Raw genomic sequence first — 6,763 nt, 5'->3', positions numbered from 1 at the left:
TCGGCGGGGAGTCTGCTTCTCCCTCTGACCCTCCCCCCTCTCATGTGCTCTCTCTCATTCTCTCTCACACAAATAAATAAATAAAATCTTAAAAAAAAAGATTTTATTTATTTATTTGACACACAGAGAGAGAGCACAAGCAGGGGAAGCTGCAGGCAGAGGGAGAGGGAGAAGCAGGCTCCCCGCCGAGCAGGGAGCCCGATGCGGGGCTCGATCCCAGGACCCTGAGATCATGACCTGAGCCGAAGGCAGACGCTTAACTGACTGAGCCACCCAGGAGTCCCCAGAGGCACAGTATAGACTTCTAGTTAAGCTAAAATTTTTATATCAGTTTGGGTCATGTCACAGAGCTCGCAGCGGGAGGGGGGGAATGTCAGCAGTCTGACATTCTGATGTCAGTACAGTGGGGCATCTACACATGTGTGAAGAACAGAACCAAGTGGATTTCAGAAATATCTGAAGTATCCGTATTAGCCATCTATTCAGCTCATATTGCCATATAGTCTCCATTCAACTTCATTTTGTAAACATAGCTTGAGTAGTCAAAAATACAGACATACAAAAAAAGTACATACATAACAACAATGTTTATCTTCGTAAAATGATGATATTTACCTCCAATGATGAGTCTCGTCTCTTCAAGTTGCAAATCCATTTCTCACTGGGGCCACAGTGTCTGATGTCTGATGCTGTCACTTCTGTGTTCACAGGCTCACCTTCTCTCCTGGGCAGTCTGGCACGTTCTTGGTGGACTAAGCACACAGAGGTCCTTAATGTTCACCTGTCTGTCAAATAACCAGGTGGACGGGGAGCCTGGATGGCTCAATCGGTGAAGCATCTGCCTTGAGCTCAGGTCATGATCTCAGGGACCTGGGATAGAGTCCCGCATGGGGGAAATCCACACTCAGCAGGGAGCCTGCTTCTCCCTCTCCCTCTGCCCTTCCCCCTGCTTGTGTTATCTCTCTCACCCTCTCTCAAATAAATAAATAAAACATTTATTTATTTATTTATTTATTTGCCAGAGAGAGAGAGAGCGCACAAGCAGGGGTGAGCAGCAGGCAAAGAGAGAAGCAGGTTCCTTGCCGAACAAGGAGCCCGATGTGGGACTTGATCCCAGGACCCTGGGATCATGACTTGAGCCAAAGGCAGACGCTTAACCAACTGAGTCACCCAGGCATCCCTCAAATAAATAAAGAAAATCTTAAAAAAAAAAAAAAAAAAAAAAAACCAGGTGGACAATATCACCTTGTAATTTCTGGTGAGGATTTCCTGGATAGGATCACAGTCCTTGACTGTATAAATTCCAATCCAGGTTTTATGTGATCTAGCTGACTTTCTGTCCAACTACTCCTGGATGGTGAGGTGCTCCTGGGACCCCCTATAGAAGTACTGGTCTTTGAAGGTGGCATCCTGCCTGAGGAATGTCAAGAGAATCCCGGGGGGTCCGTCAAAGCAATCTCTGAGCACTTGCTTGGTGGCTTGTTCAATCTGATACATCATTCCATACTAACAGAGGAAACTCTATTCAAATAATACATTCAAATAATAAAGACCATCATCTTGGGGCACCTGGGTGGCTCAGTCATTAAATGTCTGCCTTCAGCTCAGGTCATGATCCCAGGGTCCTGGGATCGAGCCCCGCATCGGGCTCCCTGCTCGGCGGGCAGGCTGCTTCTCCCTCTCCCCCTGCTTGTGTTCCCTCTCTCGCTATGTCTCTCTCTGTCAAATAAATAAATAAAATCTTAAAAAAAAAAAGACCATCATCTTGCAGGTTGAGTGGGTGGTGGGAGGGTAAGGAATGGCTGTAGAGCCCAGTGCTCTTCAGGGGCAAGATCTGGCACCCCTCCCACCAGCCACCCCCTTCCCTGGAGCCCTGCTCTCGGTAGTCCCAGGTCACAGGGGTTCCTGGTTCCCGTGCCTTGAGGAGCTGCTGCCCCCCACGGAGCGCGAGCCCCAGGCCAATCTTATTTTTGTAAGCAAAATTATTGTAGTTTTTGTAAAAAAAAAAAAAAAAAGGGGGTGTTGGAGACCAGGGGATGGAATGTGTTCCACACTCTAAGAGTCACACCCTAGACTGGGATTATGGAAAATTTATACTTCCTCCATTACAGATTCTAGATCTCTGCAATGTGTGGCTTCCTACAGTGTATACTATTTTAGAAGCAAGGGGGATTAAAGCAATTTTTTTTTTAAAGATTTTATTCATTTTTTTTTTAGAGAGCGAGCGAGAGAGAAACAGCATGAGAGGGGAGAGGGTCAGAGGGAGAAGCAGGCTCCCCGCTGAGCCGGGAGCCCGATACGGGACTCGATCCCAGGACCCTGGGATCATGACCTGAGCCGAAGGCAGACGCTTAACCATCTGAGCCACCCAGGCGCCCTAAAGCAATTTTTAAGAGCTAATGTACAGTACCCCTTCCTCCCTTGGGTTCCATGCACACAATGCCACCTTCTGGTCATGCTGTGGCTTCTTTTGTACGTGTTGGGGACACAAAGCAGTAAGTGTGAACAACTTGCCCCACCTGCCTCCCATGGGAGGTCAGATCCAACTGAACAGCCTGTAACCAAACCAAATGAGAGTTCATTTGCCCGATGCACAGCAAGCCAATGAAAACGGACACTGAGCTTTTGCAGTGAAGGAAGATAGGCTATTGATTGGTGTGGTGCCATCCAGGGAACTAATGCTCAAAAGTCCCAAACTCCCTGATGGCTTACAAGCAAGGGTTTCTAAGGGCAAAATTTAGCTGGGGGGGGGGAGAGGGGGGCGGGGGGGTTGTCTTCTGAGAAGGTGGATGCTGTTGATTGGAGGCCCGTGAAGTCATGTTAACGGATGTGACTTAGTTGCTTCTGGTGCTGCTTTGTCTGGTCCCAGGAAGGTCTGTTTGTCTCATCTTTTGAGAGACTTGGAATCTGAAAAATATCTTTTTTTTTTAATGTTAGAGATTTCATGGGGTGCATCTGGTGCTTATGCGCTCGGGATAGTGCCCATTTGCTGCCTGTATGTGTTCAGACTACTTAGATGGGCATAAGCTAGTTGGGTTGAATTCCTTCACGTTCCTTTGAATGGTAAGCAAGAATTCCTATCTCTTGGGCCTGGGTCTATATGTTCCCTGGCCAGTGCAGCCGTCCTTGGGAGTGATATGACCTCTAGTTAGTTCTATCATCAGAACTAACAACATGGATGTGGGCTTCAAGTCTTTTTTTGTTTTGTTCAAGTGGGTGATGGGTAGGCATGAACAGGGACAAGGTGAGAGAGGGGTGGCTGGCTTTCCATAGAAGGTGCCTGAACCCCCTTTGCAAAAAGCCAGTTCTGAGTGGGGGAGAAAGCAAAGAGAGGAGGGGTGGGAGCATTGCCCTCAGCAGTGGAAGTCTGTGAAGGGAAGGGAGGAATTTGTTAAGGGATTATTAGGAAGTCATGCTATTTAACTCCCTCTGCATGTCCTCAAGAGACCTTCAGTCAAGATCCTTGTGACTTTTCAAGGCTTTTTAGAAAGGATTTCAGATGTGATGCTCTGATGCAATAAGACCAAAGGATAGACCAGAAGGGCCCAGTCTGCCACTGTGGCTTTCTTACAGAAAGGGACTCTGCTGCCCAAGCAAAGGGAGTGTTCTGGTCAGCACCACAGTTCTAAATCTCCCCATATAACTCAGTGGGTTCTGGTTTACACATCAGTCTCTTGGGAGGCGCATCAGTGTGAGTCTACTCTGAGAGGTTGCTAGCAAAATGGAATTTCTGGTCCTGCAGAGCTGAGGACCAAATTCTATAGCAGTCACCCCCACCAAGATGCTGCCCCCTCAATGGCCTTTCCTAAGCAGAGAGAACACCTTCATTTTCTCTTTCATCTAACAAATATTTTTGTTAAGTGCCAGGCACACAGGCTAAAGATACAGTGATGAGCATAAACGGGTATGAGGCCAGCCTTCATGGAGTTTATAATGTGCAGGGTGAGGGGTAGGGCAGATGTAAATTTTGCCACAAACAAATGTAAAATCATGACATTGTGTTACCATCACAGTTACGGGAGGTCTACACGGTGTTCTTGAGGGATCGTGACAGAGGAATTTGACCCAGTCAGGGAGATCTGAAGATGAGTAGGAGACTTGGAGGTAAGCAGGGGAGGGAAATGTGCTCCACAAAGCCTTTGAAGAGGAGGGAGGAGGGCCATGGCATGTATGGGGACAGAAAGAAGAGGCTGAAGGGGAGAGGGAGGTAGAGAGGGTGAGGAGAGGAGGCGGTGGGGCCAGGAGACAGAGGTGCTCATGCACACCTTTGCGTTTTAAGAAGAGTGCTCTTGGGGCACCTGGGTGGCTCAGTCATTAAGTGTCTGCCCTTCGGCTCAGGTCATGATCCCAGGGTCCTGGGATCGAGCCCCGCATCGGGCTCCCTGCTCCGCGGGCAGCCTGCTTCTCCCTCTCCCACTCCCCCTGCTTGGGTTCCCTCTCTCGCTGTCTCTCTCGTCAAATAAATAAATAAAATCTTAAAAAAGAAAAAAAAGGAGTGCTCTTGGGGCGCCTGGGCCGGGGCGGGGTGTGGGCTCAGTCCTTTAAGCGGCTGCCTTCAGTTCAGGTCATAATCCCTGAGCCCTGCAAGGGGGCTCCACACTCAGCGGGGAGTCAGCTTCTCCCTCTCCCTCTACCCCTCCCCTGTTCGTGCTCCCTCTCTCTCAAATGAATAAGTAGAATCTTAAAAAAGAAAGAGGAAAGGGAAGAGAGGGGGGAAAAAAGAAGAATGCTCTAGGCAAATGGGTGAGGGCAGACAATTTAAGGGGCTGTTACTCAAGTCTCACCAGATAGTTATACTTCCCAGAAAAATCCTCATATTGGCCACAAGAGGACATGCTTGAGGCTGTTCACGGTGGAGCCGGTAGTTGGAGGCAATTTAGATGTCCATCACCACGGGTCCAAATAACTACAATGTGAGTGCCCATTATGAAATATTGCATAGTTATTCTAAGTATCAGGCACACACAGCAACAAGGACAAGTCTTAAAAGCATCGTGCTGAATGGGAAAAATAAGAAACTGAGTGAGGTTTATAGCATAATACCATTTAGGTAAATTAAAAATACATGCACACTAGACAACACGCATGTTTGACAAAGACACTCTCACACACACTGGGGAAGGGAGGAGTAGTAGAGAAAAGAGATAAAGGCCATAAATAGATAAAACAAGAGAGAGGGTATATAGAGCCCAATGATTATAGTCTGTCATGAAGCAAGCAATGAATAGCCCAACCTCTACATCTGGGAATAAACAATTAAAAGGTCTTGCAGTTGTTTAGGCAAGCGTCAAGCCCCTTAAACTATGGCACATGTGGTGGAGATGAAAAGTGGATGGAATATGTGATAGGAATGAAACACATAAAGCATATTTAACATATATAGTACATAGTAAGTGGCCAACATATGTGAGCTCTAACTATCTATTATTTAACCAATCAATGTGGAATTTCTTGGTCAGCACTAGGAAATTTAGTGATCCCTTCCATTCCCCTTAGGAGGGTGACCTTACCTAAAACAATGCATTCTTGGCTCATAATACCCCTTTTTCCGCTCCCTCTCTGTCTTAAAAAACCTTTCCTTTTCTTCAGCTCGGTGGAACTACTTTCTATTTGTCAGATGGGATGCTGCCTGATTCATGAATCATTCAATAAAGCCAATTTCACCTTTTAAGTTACTCAGTTGCCCCTGGTTGGCTCAGATGGTTGGGTGTCTGCCTTCAGCTCAGGTCATGATGATTCCAGGGTCCTGGGATCGAGTCCCACATCAGGCTCATGGCTCAGCGGGGAGCCTGCTTCTCCTTCTGCCTCTGCCTCTCCCTCTGTTTATGCTTTCTCTCTCTGTATCTCTCTGTCTCAAATGAATAAATAAAATCTTAAAAAATCTTGTTTAAAAAAATGTTAGTTGAATTTTTGTTGTTTAACAGTAGAAGCATCAGAGATTGCAGATAAATTCGAACAAACAAACAATTGTGAGTCCTAAATCTCTCCTGAGGAGTAACTAGGATCAATAGTTGACATTCAGGAGAAATAGCTCTTGACACCTCTACAAATGCAAAATTTGTGATATCCTTGCCAGCATAAGCTTCTTAAAATGCAGGATACATAGCTGAGACTGGATAGGTGGTCATGCCATTCATTAAGATAGAGACCTCAAAAAGAAAAACAAACTTGATGGCAAAAAATGTGTTAATTTGGGGCTGAAATAGTTTGTGTTGAAGTCTGAGATTCTTCTAAGTGCATACAAAAATATTGAGGGCCTATGACGTGCCCTCATAGGTACTAGGAATGTGCTAGGTACTGGGAATACAAAGGTGAACAAAACAGATGATTCTAACCTTTTTGAGCTGGCAAGTGTATCACATAAACGAAATAAAATATAATTCTAAACTTTGGTAGCGGTTATGTAAGAAATCATAAGATACTAGGATGTAAACTAATGTAGTTTTGTTTTTTTTTTTAAGATTTTTATTGATTTATTTGACAGAGAGAGACACAGCGAGAGAGGGAACACAAGCAGAGGGAGTAGAAGAGGGAGAAGCAGGCTTCCCGCAGAGCAGGGAGCCCGATGCGAGGCTCGATCCTAGCACCGCGGGATCATGACCTGAGCTGAAGGCAGACGCTTAACGACTGAGCCACCCAGGCGCCCCAGGATGTAAACTAATGTAGTTTTTTTTTTAAGGATTTTACTTATTTAGGGCGCCTGAGTGGCTCAGTCGGTTAAGAGACTGCCTTCGGCTCGGGTCATGATCCTGGAGTCCCGGGA

Source organism: Leptonychotes weddellii, chromosome 5 (assembly GCF_054177405.1).
Source record: "Leptonychotes weddellii isolate Sample4059 chromosome 5, ASM5417740v2, whole genome shotgun sequence".
NCBI lineage: Eukaryota > Metazoa > Chordata > Mammalia > Carnivora > Phocidae > Leptonychotes > Leptonychotes weddellii.
This window is presented reverse-complemented; position numbering follows the sequence as displayed.